A 15,711-nucleotide genomic window follows, 5' to 3' on the forward strand; every position below is an offset into this window, starting at 1 on the left:
TTGGTAAAGTTATCTTGTTACCATAAACAGAATAAGGAAATTATGTTGTTAGATAAATAAAAATGACTGAATTCACTTCTACTGTTCTTCGTGTTTTTCACCTGACAGTATGGAATTACAATATTCCTAGCATATTTTCCCCCTTCATGGATCACTGCCTTGTCGTGGCGAAGGGGCTTGCGTAACTCAGTGAAGCCATGAGCTATACCGTGCAGGGCCACCCAAGACGGACAGGTCATGACAGAGTTCTGACAAAATGTGGTCCACTGGAGAAGGAAATGGCAACCCACTCCAGTATCCTTGCCAAGAAAACCCCATGAACAATGTTAAAAGGCTAAAAGATATGACGCCGGAAGATGAGCCCCTCAGGTCGGAAGGTGTCCAATATGCTACTGGGGAAGAGCGGAGGGCAATTCCAAGTAGCTCCAGAAAGAGTGAAGCGGCTGGGCCAAAGCCGAAAGGACGTTCAGCTGTGGATGTATCTGGAAGCGAAAAGAAGGTCCGATGCTGTAAAGAACAATATTGTATAGGTACCTGGAATGTAAGATCTATGAACCAAGGCAAGCTGGATGTGGTCAAACATGAGATGACAAGACTGAACATCGACATCTTGGGAATCAGCGAACTGAAATGGACGGGAATGGGTGAATTTAATTCGGGTGACCATTATATCTACTACTGTGGGCAAGAAACCCTTAGAAGAAATGGAGTTGCACTCATAGTGAATAAGAGAGTGGGAAAGGCAGTAATGGGGTACAACCTCAAAAACGACAGAATGATCTCAGTGCGTATCCAAGGCAAACCATTCAATATCACAGTCATCCAAGTCTATGCCCCAACCACTGATGCTGAAGAAGCTGAAGTTGACCGCTTCTATGAAGACCTACAACCTTCTAGAACTAGCACCAAAAAGATGTCCTTTTCATCATAGGGGATTGGAATGCTAAAGTAGGAAGTCAAGGAGTAATCGGAATAACAGGCAAGTTTGGCCTTGGAGTACAAAATGAAGCAGGGCAAAGGCTAATAGAGTTCTGTCAAGAGAACAAGCTAGTCATAGCAAACACTCTTTTCCAACAACACAAGAGACGACTCTACACATGGACATCACCAGATGGTCAATACCGAAACCAGATTGATTATATACTTTGCAGCCAAAGATGGAGAAGCTCTATACAGACAGCAAAAACAAGACCAGGAGCTGACTGTGGCTCAGATCATGAGCTTCTTACTGCAAAATTTAGGCTTAAATTGAAGAATGTAGGGAAAACCACTAGACCACTCAGGTATGACTTAGATCATATTCCTTGTGAGTACACAGTGAAGGTGATGAATAGATTTAGAGGATTAGATTTGGTAGACAGAGCGCCTGAAGAACTATGGACGGAGGTCCGTAACATTGTACAGGAGGCAGCAACTAAAACCATCCCAAAGAAAAAGAAATGCAAGAAAGCAAAATGGCTGTCTGATGAGGCTTTACAAATAGCTGTGGAAAGAAGGAATGCGAAAAGCAAGGGTGAAAGGGAAAGATATAAGCAACTGAATGCAGATTTCCAGAGAATAGCAAGGAGAGATAAGAAGGCCTTCTTAAATGAACAATGCAAAGAAATTGAGGAAAACAATAGAATGGGGAAGACTAGAGATCTCTACAAGAAAATTGGAGATATGAAAGGAACGTTTAGTGCAAAGATGGGCATGATAAAGGACAAAAAAGGCAGGGACCTAACAGAAGCAGAAGAGATTAAGAAGAGGTGGCAAGAATACACAGAAGGACTATACAAGAAAGATCTTAATGTCCCTGATGTCCACGCTGGTGTGATCACTGACCTTGAGCCAGACATCCTAGAGAGTGAAGTCAAGTGGGCCTTAGGAAGCATTGCTAACAACAAAGCTAGTGGAGATGACAGTATTCCAGCTGAGTTATTTAAAATACTAAAAGATGATGGTGTTAAAGTGCTGCACTCAATATGCCAGCAAGTTTGGAAAACGCAACAGTGGCCACGGGATTGGAAAAGGTCAGTTTACGTTCCAATTCCAAAGAAGGGCAATGCCAAAGAATGCTCAAACTATCGCACAATTGCACTCATTTCACATGCTAGCAAGGTTATGCTCAAAATCCTACAAGCTAGGCTTCAGCAATACATGAACCGAGAACTACCGGATGTACAAGCTGGGTTTCGAAGAGGCAGAGGAACTAGAGATCAAATCGCCAACATTCGCTGGATAATGGAGAAAGCACGAGAGTTCCAGAAAAACATCTACTTCTGCTTCATTGACTATGCAAAAGCCTTTGATTGTGTGGATCACAACAAACTGTGGCAAATTCTTAAAGAGATGGGGGTACCAGACCACCTTACCTGTCTCCTGAGAAATCTGTATGCGGGCCAAGAAGCAACAGTCAGAACCGGTCATGGAACAACCGATTGGTTCAAAATAGGGAAAGGTGTACGACAAGGCTGTATACTGTCACCTTGCTTATTTAACCTATATGCAGAGTACATCATGAGAAATGCCAGGCTGGAAGAATCACAAGCTGGAATCAAGATTGCAGGGAGAATCATCAACAACCTCAGATATGCAGATGATACCACCCTAATGGCAGAAAGTGAAGAAGAACTAAAGAGCCTCTTGATGAGGGTGAAAGAGGAGAGTGCAAAAGCTGGCTTGAAACTCAACATTAAAAAAACTAAGATCATGGCATCTGGACCCATCAATTCCTGGAAAATAGAAGGGGTAGAAATGGAAGCAGTAACAGACTTCATTTATTTGGGCTCCAAGATCACCGCAGACGGAGACTGCAGCCATGAAATTAAAAGACGCTTGCTCCTTGGGAGGAAAGCTATGGCAAACCTAGACAGCATATTAAAAAGCAGAGACGTCACCTTGCCAACAAAGATCCGCATAGTCAAAGCTATGGTTTTTCCAGTAGTAATGTATGGCTGTGAGAGCTGGACCATAAAAAAGGCCGAGCGCCGAAGAATTGATGCCTTTGAACTGTGGTGCTGGAGAAGACTCTTGAGAGTCCCCTGGACTGCTAGGAGGTCAAACCAGTCAATCTTAAAGGAAATTAACCCTGATTGTTCATTGGAAGGACTGATAATGAAGCTCAAGCTCAGATACTTTGGTCACCTAATGCGAAGAGAGATCTCTTTGGAGAAGACCCTGATGCTGGGAAAGATTGAAGGCAAAAGGAGAAGAGGACGGCAGAGGATGAGATGGTTAGATAGCATCACTGAAGCAATGAGCATGAAACTGAGCAAACTCAGGGAGGCAGTGAAGGACAGGAAGGCCTGGCGCAATATGGTTCATGGGGTCACGAAGAGTCGGACACGACTTAACGACTAAACAACAACAAAGCATATTTTCAAACAGTAATTTTATTTACAATTCAGGCCTCTGTCTCAGTTTTATGTACTGTACAGGCTAGCATGAATTTGGTCGAAAGAGGGCAGCACCAGATCATTTTTGTAGTTTCATTCAACGTGAAGAGCAAAAACAAGAATACATCCTGAATTACTTAAAATAATGAAAATGACTTTTTCTTAGCACTTTCTGAAACGTTGAACTGCACTAGACATACAAAATAGCAGGGGTAATAACATTACCTGAATGAAGCTAAGTCAAAGTATGCTCCCTCTGAATTACATAATGAAAGGTAGGTGAGATAAAAGGAATATACATATATAAATACTGTGTAATACAGAGACTATTTCAGAATTATGGCTTCAACAAATACATACTGTCTTGGTCCAAATATGTATTTATTTCCAATAAAGAAGAATCTGCTCACAGATGTAGTGATGAATCTGCTTTTGTAGATCAGGGTTCTGATGTAACACTGTTTTGGTGCTTTTTTTAAAAAAATGTAGTAGAGAAGATCCAGTTACAATGCAATAATGCTGAATGTTGTTGCTCAGCCTTTGGAGCTTTGAGGCAGTGGTACTTTCTTCATCCATATTGTACGTGAGCTACCTGAACCCACATTTTTCTCCTCCCTCCCTGTCTTTTCTTTCATTTCCATCCAGTTGTCTTCTAAGAATAAACTTAGCTTGTAGTCTAAGTCTCTAGTCAGATTTTGTCAGGTTTAGCTATTTGACCAGTTATATAAATGACTACTGGTGAGAACACTTCCCGCAAATCTCCAGGCCAATATAAGTTTAAAACAAGTATGTGTCAGTCAAATATATTTGATGCCATTTCTCTGCAGCCTCCAGTCTTGGCTGATCTAAAAAGTTAAAGGTCTGCTGTGGTGGGTTCTTGGATATTCGGACGACCCTAGGGATTAGGCCAGGAAGTCAAAAGATGCTCCAAAATAAGGGAATGGTAAACCTATATTACTCTGAGAAACCTGCATGGAAATATCCATGTAAATCACCAGGACCTGGAGTCCCACCAATACTCTAAACATATCTATTTTTTTTAGGAAAAAAAATGTTCAAACTGGGTTCACACAGTTTATTAACCCATAATATAATTTATTTGGTATTAATGGTATGTGTTGTGTGAACACAGTTATTGTGGTTTGTAAATCATGGTTTATTAGTGTAATTTGTGATTCTAGCCTCCATCTAGGTGGCACAAAAATACTCCTAGCAGGTTGTAGTGGTAACATTATGCATCAACAAAGTTTCTTCAAGTTCTGAGCTTTGTGAGGGAAAATCTTGAACATGTGATGAGGATTCATATCTCTGTGGACCAGGTCTTGCCTTGTAGTCTACTTACTCATGTATGCTTTTCCTGTAGAAAAAGTCCTTCTTACTACAGCAGTTAGGAAGGGCACAACTTCAGCTTTCTTTACATGGCAAACATCCGGGACTAGAATAGCTACAAATTTAATGTGGAAAGCAGGGAGGTTATCACATGGCAAACAGATAAAGCATTATGTAACTGCCTTTTTCAAGTATGTGCTTAGCATAATACAGAGTTGTGTATGTCAGGGTGTCAGGCATTGACTAGCATGGCACAGGAAGAATAGAGAATATTCATTTCCAAAGGTTCTGATGAAAATCTAGCTTTGTAGGGAGGATTCCTTTGAAAAGACAGGGATGCAAGGAGCTAACCACAACATAATATGTGCATTGTGTAGAAAGTGAGAAAACAATTCTAGGGTCTAGCATGAAAGCAAACCAAGCTAATGCATTTGTCACAAGAAGGGATGTTGTAGGCTGGGAGCAGCAATGTGTTCTATTTTATATTAGATGATAGATAGATAGATAGATAGATAGATAGATAGATAGATAGATAGATAGATAGATAGACAGACAGACAGACAGACAGACAGACAGATAGATAGATAGAACCAGTCTGAATCAATCCCATGGAGGGTGAAGGCCTCTTCATTGGCCCTTCACATGGACTATAATCTACCATGCTGGTTTAGTGTAAATGTTTTTTGACTTCCTGGTCTAGGACTTGGAGAGAGTGATTGGCCCAAAGTCACTCAGCCAGCTTCCACGCCTAGGGGAGAACTCTGTGTGTGTGCATGTATAGATTACTTTTGACTTTATTTAATAAAACAGAAGAAAGGTCTTATTTTACCTAAGTTTGACCTGTATTTTGAAGACAATTCTGCATGTGAAGGTCCAAGTGGTAGTTTTACAATGAAGCATGGTAAGGAAAGGATAGAGTCAGTTTTGTGTAGTGGTTAAGGCATCAGGCTAGAAACAGTGAAACTGTGAGTTCTAGTCCCGCCTTAGGCACAAAGCCAGATGAGGGACCTTGGGCCAGTCACTCTCTCAGCCCTAGAAAAGAGGCAATGGCAAACCACTTCTGAAATCTTGCAAAGAAAACCACAGGGACTTGTTCAGGCAGTCACCAGGAGTCAATGCTGTCTCAAAGGTACACACATACCCAGAGATCCTCCAGGAACTTAAAAAAAAAAAAAAAATAGCTAGTTTGGTGTAGTGGTTAAAGCACCAGGCTAGCAACCAAGAAGCCATGAGTGCTAGTCCCACATTAGAGACAAAGCCAGTTGGGGGCCTTGGGCCAGTCACTTTCTCTCAGCCCTAGGAAGACAACAATGGCAAACCACTTCCAAAAACCTTGCAAAGAAAAATGCAGGGACTAGTCCAGGCAATTGCCAGGAGTCAAAAACTGACTCAAAGGCGCACAAACACACAAAAAGAAAGGATGGAGAAATGTTGAGATAGCAAATCAACACTTTGCACCTGGGCAGTCACTGTCTCTTAGCCCTAGACTGGGAAGTCAAAAGTGCTGGATAGCACTTAGAGCAAATGCTTTTAAAAAAACATTTTTAAAAATCCTACCTTTATTATTTTTATAAATAACACAAGGTGGCGAACATACCTCATATTCCTTCCTCCTCCTATTTTCCCCACAACAGCCCTGTGAGGTGAGTTGGGCTGAAAGAGAGTGACTGGCCTAAAGTCACCCAGCTGGCTTTCATGTTTTGGTCACTGGTATTTTAATCTGGTTTTCTGGTATTTTAATTAAATGATGGGAACTATTTCTAAACTTGCTAACATATATGCACAATCTATGCTCTATATTGTTCTCTGTTTTGGCAATACCTAACTGGTTACCCTATGTGGACTTGCCCATCTGTGCTGTGGAGTTTCTGATATCACTTTCATAGACTACATGTATCACACTAACAAAAGCATGGTTCAGTTTTTATGGCTTAACTTCAATGGCATTTGCCCCTTTTTGTTTTTTGGAGCCACATCACATTGCTGGCTCACATTCAGTTTGTAATTAATCAGCTATTATTACATGATCTTTTTCACAAATACAATTAGTGAACCAGGCATCTCCCATCCTACACATCTGCAGTTGGTTTCTGTTTCCTAAATTAAGACTGCAACTTTGTTGTATCTCTAATCTATCAAGATTTCTTGGAATGTTATTTCTGTCTTCTACGATATTAGCTATCCCCCCAAATTTGTGTTATTTACAGGTCTAATAAGCATTCTCTCCACTGCTTCATCTTAAGTCATTAGCAAACATGTTGAAGAATGCAGGGCCCAAGACTGAATGTTATGGCACCCCAGTCTGGTCTGATAAGGAACCGTTTATGGAGATACTCTTTACGTATGACTTTTTGAGTCAGTGACGTATCCACTTAATAGTGATGCTGTTCACACTTCGCCAACTTGTTTAATTGCAGGGTGCTTGTCAAATTCTTTGTTGGATTCAAAAGATATTACGTTCACAGCATTCCCACAATGTACAAAAAAGTCACCCAATGAAAAAGTGGCAAAAGGTTAGCCAGGCAGGATTTGTTCTTGAAAATCCATGCTGACTTCTGACAATTTCCACAATGTTTCAAGGTGCTTACAGAATGATTGTTTATGATCTTCCCAGGTATCAATGTCAGACTGGTATTATTTGCTTTCCTGGAACCTCATTTGGTCAGTTTTGAAGATATTTTATTTTATTTAAAGGCCACCTGATTCCAAACTACTCTGGGCAGCTTATATTTTAAAAGCGAGAACAATGAAAAATCGAGAAACAGATTATAGATGTCCAGAAGAGAACAGGAACTAAACCAAACAGCAAAAATCAATGAACAAAATCAGCTTTTTGGGTGTGTGTGCCTTCAAGTCAGTTTTTGTCTCCTGGCAACTGCCTGGACAAGTCCCTGCAGTTTTCTTGGCAAGGTTTTTCAGAAGTGGCTTGCGATTGCCTCCTTCCTAGGGCTGAGAGAGAGTGACTGGCCCAAGGTCACCCAGCCAGCTTTGCACCTAAGGTAGGACTAAAACTCACAGTCTCACAATTTCTAGCCTGGTGCCTTTAAGGACTACATCGAACTGGCTTTCAAAATCAGCGGCCACTTAACTCAAGGCCTGGGAGAATGGCAAGGTTTTCAGAAATGTTTGGAATTTCCTTAGGATGAGAGCCATATGACTCTCTAAGGGGATACTATTCCAAAGGGCAGGAACCACAGCAGAGGTCATTATCTATCTATCTATCTATCTATCTATCTATCTATCTATCTATCTATCTATCTATCTATCTATCTATCTATCTATCATCTAACACATTTATACAGTTGCCTATCTACCCAAGGGAATTCCTAGATCCCAATAGATGACATTGTTTAATTGAGGGGACTTGTCCACTCTGCCTGATCTTACTGCAAGGGCATGTTCTCTCTTCCCCATCCCCCCAGTCAACACCAACTGGAACCAGCCATGAAGAAAGGAGGAGAACCACTGTAATAGCATCCCCCATATTATGCATTTGTACATGTGATGGTTCATTAGGACTACATACATACATACATACATACATACATATAAATATATAATCTCAACAGATTAATTTGCTTTTGGTTTACGTTGATCTTAGGAGCCAAGACATTGTGGATTTAAACCATGATTGCATGGCTTAATGGGATATCTGAACTCAGCCAACTTTAGTTTATTCAATAAACCACAGTTAAAAATGGTTGACCACTAAGTGCAATTTGTAGATGATGGCTGTGGGAATCTCTAGAAATTGTGTAAAATTAGCAGATGATGTTTTTCAAGATAGGGAACCTTTAGACTCTAAGCCATAATATAGCTTGCTTTGAGCTTTTCATATATTGTGTGAATCCACCTACTGTGGCTTTATATTATATGGGAACTAGGCAACCCAGTAAGGCCACCATATCCAGTCTGCAAAAATCTGTGTGGATAGGAAAGAGTTAGCACTGTTTGAATCTCTGCTACCATATAGTGGTCAGCTGGATTTTTGCCAGGATGGTTGCCCTGCAAAAAATTTAACAAAATAGTAAATATCCTGGATTAGCATTATATGTGAGCCCAGTCTCTGTCAGGCTGTTGCAGTAACTTGCTAAACATGATTGATTTCCTTGTGCACTAATGTGCATATAACTAATGAGGTATGGGGAGGGGGAAATGCCAGAGTGAAGATGCAGATCCATTGCCAGATGCTTCTATAACCATCAGCAGAGTAAAGAAATAGGCTTAATCGTTTTATATAGAGCTGACTAAAGCCAAATAAAATTATGTAAAATAATCTTGCTGTTCCTAGATTGAGGAATAAGCCAGCTGGCAGACAGAACATGTGTAGAGGCAAATCTGAGTTTCATTGAAATGTTCCTTGGTTCACACTTTCAAAGAGCTCTCCCACGTGCTTGGAGGGTGGGGGTGCCACTCCACGACTTACCCTTTTGTCACTGCGGCACATAAACATGTTTTTAAATTGTTTGTGTAACTGGCAGTAGGGTACATGTTGTTCTCTCTGCTAACAGCCCAACAGACTTGTGAAAATGGAAGAACAAAGCCAAGAACACATTTTTTAAAAAAGGAAGGAAAACTGCAGATTATTCAACTGTCTCTGACAGGAGCAATATATGTTTACTTAGCATAAAAACCTCCTCCCTCCCCCAAATAAGGAATGGAAAATCTCTAAGCAAAAAAAAAAGAACAAGACAGAAGCAGTAGCTACTGACTGAGAACCAGTTTCTTTTTCCTGAAGGTTATTTTTAACAGCTTGGTAACTTTTATATTTACATCTTTGTTATTTGGAACACGACCTCCCCAACTCCTGTTCATGTGAAAGTGTCTGCAGCTGATCTGCCCTTTATTTAAGCCTGCCAATTTATTTCAAGTTGTCTAGAGCTAAGAAGAACCAATGGGAGGCAGGCTGGCTTAACTCTGTCGTTTTGAAGGTTTACAACCTCAAAACAGTTGGAATAATCTTCCAGCTTTATTACATCTGGTTCCTGTATTGTCAAGCATTAGGAAACACTTAATCCTTTTTATAGAGTTTGGCTGTGCAGCATAAACTGAAGTGGCGATGAGGTCCTCTCCTCCTGTTTCCCTATGTAGGCAGGAATCCTACTGCTACCACACTTCACTGGGGCAAGGCACTGAGATTGAGAGATTTTAGCAACACAAACTGACTCTGGATCCCTGCATACTCAAAGTCTGAGATATTTAGAGCTGTGGGGTAGGGTTCTCTCCAACTGATGTAAACAATTTCCAAGGACAAGGTGTGTTATTTCTTTTCCTCCTGCTTTCCTTGTTGTTCTCCTTCCCAAGGGAAGCCAAAGTTTTTCAGTGATATCACATCTGTTTTGTAGTCAGCAAGACTATACAGCTTCATCTCTTTCTCCATTAAGTCAGGAGCTGGGTTTATGTGTTGTGATTATTGAAATTTGTTTAACCAAAGAATAAATCTTTGTGGCAGGGTTTACAAAATATAATATGCAAAATCAAAACCAAACAAAGCATATTTGGATGTCCATCACATTTACATGTTCTATGTATGAGTAGAGCCTTCACACATTGCTTTTTAAAAATATCTGTAAAGCATTTCAAGATGCAAACGTTGAGCTAAAAAGTCAGCTGGATTAATATTTCCGTAAAGTTTAAAAAAAGGCATACTCTCTAATCAGGTTTCTGATCTAAATGAGGGCTACCAATCTGAGCTGCAAAAACAAGACAACTTCTAGAAGCACAAAAACAGTCCTAGCTTCCATCTACTGGCTCTCCAGAGATACACACCTAAAATATGAGAGTTGTAGTTTATAATCTAAACCATATTGCTCATATACATTTTTTACTAGGTCTCTCCAGTGAGAAGACTGTCATTTGGTGATTTGGTATTCATCTTTTCATTATCCCAAGATTATAATTTTATCTACTGTATTGGAAACTCCTCTACAAAATATTTGAAAGCTTCACTACAATCTCAATTCTTTTTAGGAAGGTCACTTGGATTACCTTTGTAAAAATGAATTCTAAATTCCTCTGATTTTCAGTCTCTAACACAAGAATCTTCATTTTGCCTACTTAGCCTGTTTGAAAAATTCAGTGAGAAAGCTGGTGCCTCTCCCTCCTACTTCCTTTCACAGATACTTAATGTACACAACCAACTTAGGCACACTTTGCAGTCAGCTGACCTAGATGGTGGAAGATACCTTACTAACTGGTAGTTCTTTGGCTTGTGAGTCCTGGTATAAAAGCAATTATTGCAATTTAACAAAGTACTTATTTTAACTTGAGTTTGCCAGGTATATCAATATCTGTTCTGAACGTATAAATATAATACTGCCCCAATGCTGTAATAAATTCCACCTTTTTGACAAGAAAAAGAAGGACGTGTAATTTTATTCTCATGGACAACTTTTAAATTCTAACCTAAAACACAAGACTCATTCTTCTTATGCATGCTGGTATTTACGGATGGCGAGTACAGATATATTTTGTACAACTGATGATGAATCAAGGGACTATAGTCAGGAATACATATCTGTGAGCTATATATCCATTTTCTGTACCATCGTTCTCCAGGCTCTTCCTTCTAAATCAATACACCTTTAGTTCTTATATTTCTTAGTCAGCAGACAATGGCTATGTTACTGGGGAATAGTAGTTAAATCCAAATTTGGAGGATACCATGAAGGGAAGGCATAAACAGGGCCATAGCAATTTGATATAGTGAGGAATGGAAAAACCTGTTAATGTGCAAAACTGACATTTTAACTTTTACTTGGATATTTTAAATTGCCAATTCATTTGGCACTAAGAAATCCACCTGTGTTAAAATGAATTTGATGCTCCTCTTATATGTAAAATGGGTCAGAAATCAATGTATTTTTTTGTTTGTAACTTCCCTTTTGCTTTGTTAATTATTTCAGTGAAAATTCCCTAATATGTTTTCTTCATGCTGGTGAAAGTGTCTTGTGACAGATTAAAGAGTGTTGTGGTATAAGGTTTCATGGACTAGAGCCAGTTCCATTAGATGCATGAAGGAGGGTTATTGATTTGGAACAAATGGGGTCAAAGAATGATCAGAGAATTTAAGGAAAGCTGAAACATGTGAGATGGCTTTTGCTCAGGATAGTATCTTGTTCATACATATAGAGGATTTAGGTGTATGAAGGGATGCAAAGCCTCCAAGTTCAGTGCTTATATATGCATGTCTCAAATTTATGTTTGGATTATGGTTGCCTTTTCTAAGTTGGTACTTTTCAGCTGTGACTACAACTCTTACCATTCCCATCTAGCAAACCACGAACCATAGGTTTCCATGAGGAGGCCAGGTAGGCAAGTGACGGAACATGGGTCACAGTGCAAATGCTGTTCCTTACATGCTTAAATATAATATTGTAATGAAAGTACAAAAAAGCAGAGCTAGTGTCATGATATCATAACAGGTTTCCTTATTTTGGCATCACTGTGTTTAGTAACAGATATTTATGCCATGTATACTTACATTACAGATGTACAATTCAACTTGAGGACACCAGGACAGAGAAATCTTGTTTACTCCATGGATCTTCTTCTGTTCCTGCATACCTATGGGGTTGGCTTTGCACCTTGTGTATTTTTCATAATAAAATATATGAGTCAGGCACTTCTCCTGTCTAAACCTTTTAAAAATACTGTACAGCATAGGCATCTGTGACTCAGGCAACGATCAGCTATGCCCTTTTATAGCTGGATGTGTGCATTGTTTGTTTCACTGTGTTTTATTAACAATCCATAATTGGCTGGGTTCCCACAACATGCCAAGCTACAAACCATGGTTTATAAACCAACATGCTAAACCAAAATGTAGTTTGTACATGCTAAACCAAAATTAAAAATAATTATAGCTCCGAAGCGAGAGCCATCCAGTTTGGCAGATTGCCAGGCTAGGCATCCTTTAAGGTAGATAAAAGAAGCCCACAACCTTCTCTGATGAAATTAATAACATCACGTCCTCTAAAAAGCGATAAGAAGTTTTTGCAAACCAACCTCCATAAAAAGGATGCATTCTTCTGTAGACCTGTTTCAACTGTGATAAGCTAAAGGTGCAAGTCATTTTGATCTCCCTTTAGCCTAACATAATGAAAGTTATTTTCCCTTGTTCTTTTGACATTAAATGGCTAACCATCCATTGGTGCCGGCACGCACTCTTGTTCAACCCATAAGCAAGCTTTCAGTAAGAACATACAGTAGGTGTTTTATAGTTTTGTTTTCTTTTGAATACAATCCATATTATCCTTTGTACTCCCATATCTCTATCCATATATAGAGATTTTTTTATAAATTAATTGAATGTTTGAGTGTACTCTGACAGTCTAATGAGAATTTGATGTTCTCCCTTATTGTTTGAAATGTCTACAGTACTTGTATGTACTTCATTGTAATTAAAAGGAAGTGATTATAGATGATTGTTTCCACAATCCCAATTAGTATAAGTATCTAATAGTCTTTATTTTTCCCCTCTTAAGAAGCAGAGAAAAGATGAAGAGGCTATGATGGCAATCTAAATGGATATCTAAACCTTAAGTCCACTGCCCTCCCTCAAAGGTTAATCAGGGTCAGAAGAGATGGCACCTTCTCTGTTACAGAAGTATTTAATATCCACCTTTCCAGGGAACAGAACTTCCTTTTTCCTTTTGTGCTATTGCAAAAGTAGAATTATGCTAGACAATTTAAAATATAGTTATTCAAATGCTGCTAAAAATACACATCAAAACATAAAGTATAACTTTCTTCCTTTCATAAAAGTTTGAAAGATGTTCCAATAAAACATAGCTCCTCAGCTATTTGGAGTATGAGTTTTTTGGTAGGCTTGGGCTAAGAAATGTAAACTTCCACCAAGTTTTGTCACAAAAGAGAAATAATGGACCATTTAATGAAGGCTGTAGATCTGGGTTCATATTCAAAAGCTTCAAAAGCCATACAAAGCTTCTGCTGGATCAGTGAGATACTGAATTATCTACCAGATCTTGTTTTACTTTAAGTGTGGAATTACTGTTGCTGGCTGCACTGCTGTCTCTCATACTCCTTTACTGACTGAGAAAAGGCCTTGTTGTACTGCAATTATATTTACATAGTTTATCATGGTTACTCTCCAATAGCTACTATAGACAGTGTCTTTGATGACAAAAGAATAATCATGGCCTTTTCCCCACTGTTGAGTTAAAGTGCTATCCACCTATCATGAGCAGAAAAAAATAAGTTGTCTGACTATATTTGTGGCATGGTTAGGTGCAAGTGGAGAAAGCCTCCATGAAGACTTTGGAGCCCCCTTGAAAATTAGCAAATAGTCACAATATCTGTTGCTTCATTTACAGTATGCTGGTCCCAACACCACTGTGGACTTCTTAGTAAGTTCTCTTCCTCAGTGGCTGTTTTGAAGCTGAAGCTGAGGCTTCCAGCTTGTGAAAAAGAGGATCAGTTGAAGGACTTTGGTGCAATCATTCTGCAAATTTCAGACATCTGTAAATGGTGTGAAATATAGCTACTTTTGAATATTTGGACTGTAATGTGAGAAGCCAGTTGAAAAACAAAATCCCTTGTCATATTATGAGTTGATAAGCTTCACTGTGAGAACCAGGCATGTACAGTGCAAAACAAGCAGGACAAATGTTAAGAACAACCACCACTATGTAAGTAATGTAGTGTAACATAAAGTAAAAACATATTGTGAGAAAGCTGCATCATGCAATTCTTTTTAAGTTTCCTCTAAACATGTCTCCTTGCTTAAACATTGATCTGCACATTTATGAACATACATAATATGTACTTGGGACTGTTGAAGGCCTGGTTCACAATCACACTACTGATTTGCTTTAAATATGATTTATTACATGAACTGCAGTTGGCAAGTCTGTATAACACTGTAAGCTAAATCATTATTTGTAAATGTAGCTGCATTTTCATAATGTGCTAAGCCAATACCAAACAAACCACACGATGACTTAGTGTGCTGAGAAAATGCAGTCTGTGACAATAAGAAGTGTAAGAAATATGAACATTGCATCAAGTTTCTTGGGGGAAGAGTGATATAAATTTACAACAAATAAAATACTAATCAGGCATTAAATATGATAAGCAGGGCTGTAACAGTGGCTTACTTTGCACATAAAGTGATTTGTTCTTGGGTTAGTTTAGGGGAGGGAGTCAAGCTGGTGGCAGCATCAAGCTGACCTTGGCTGATTTGGGAAAAGACTAAGCAAGATCAGACTTCTGGAACTTAGAAATCTGCTAGGAACCCCCAGAGTTATAGACTAAACTGAAAGTTGAAAAACATCCTGAAAGAAACCAGCTTCATATTGTCATCCAAAAAATCTTCATGGATGTGATAATGAAATCACAAGTCAAAATTAAATCAAGGGAGCCATTGGTTTTGGGGGGGGGGGTTTGCACTTAAAAATTTTTTTTTTAATCTCACCTTTATTATTTTTATAGGTAACTCAAGATGGTGAACATTCCTAATACTCCTTCTTCCTCCTATTTTCCCCATAACAACAACCCTGTGAGGTGAATTGGGCTGAGAGAGAGTGACTGACCCAAAGGCACTCAGCTGGCTTTGACGCCTAAGGCAGGACTAGAACTCAGAGTTTCCTGGTTTCTAGCCTGGTGCCTTAACCACTAGACCATACTGGTATTTGATGACTCAGTGCCTCATTTAATATTATTTAAGATAAGTTGATCTGTCTCAAATGATCCGATCTGCAGTGAACTTTGAACATGTTCTGAAACTCAAGATCTTATTGAAGCAGACAACACAAAACTAGTTTAGTTCAATATAATTATTATATTTGAATTCTATGTTTGTGATTGTTGTCTTCCATTGGTTTTCCTGTACTGGTTTTCCATTTCTCATACTCTATTTTATACAAAGATTTTGCCTCACTGGTTTCCCAGAAGAGTTTATCAGTAAAATTCCTCCCTGCCCTCTCCCCCCTCCCCATTGAATTCTGTATTTCTGGGCTTTCAATGGGGAAATTCAAAGCACCTT

This window comes from Python bivittatus, unplaced genomic scaffold (assembly GCF_059951505.1).
Source record: "Python bivittatus isolate LINGU-HERP-01145 unplaced genomic scaffold, Pbiv_v1 ctg000610_np1212, whole genome shotgun sequence".
Classification (NCBI taxonomy): Eukaryota; Metazoa; Chordata; class Lepidosauria; order Squamata; family Pythonidae; genus Python; species Python bivittatus.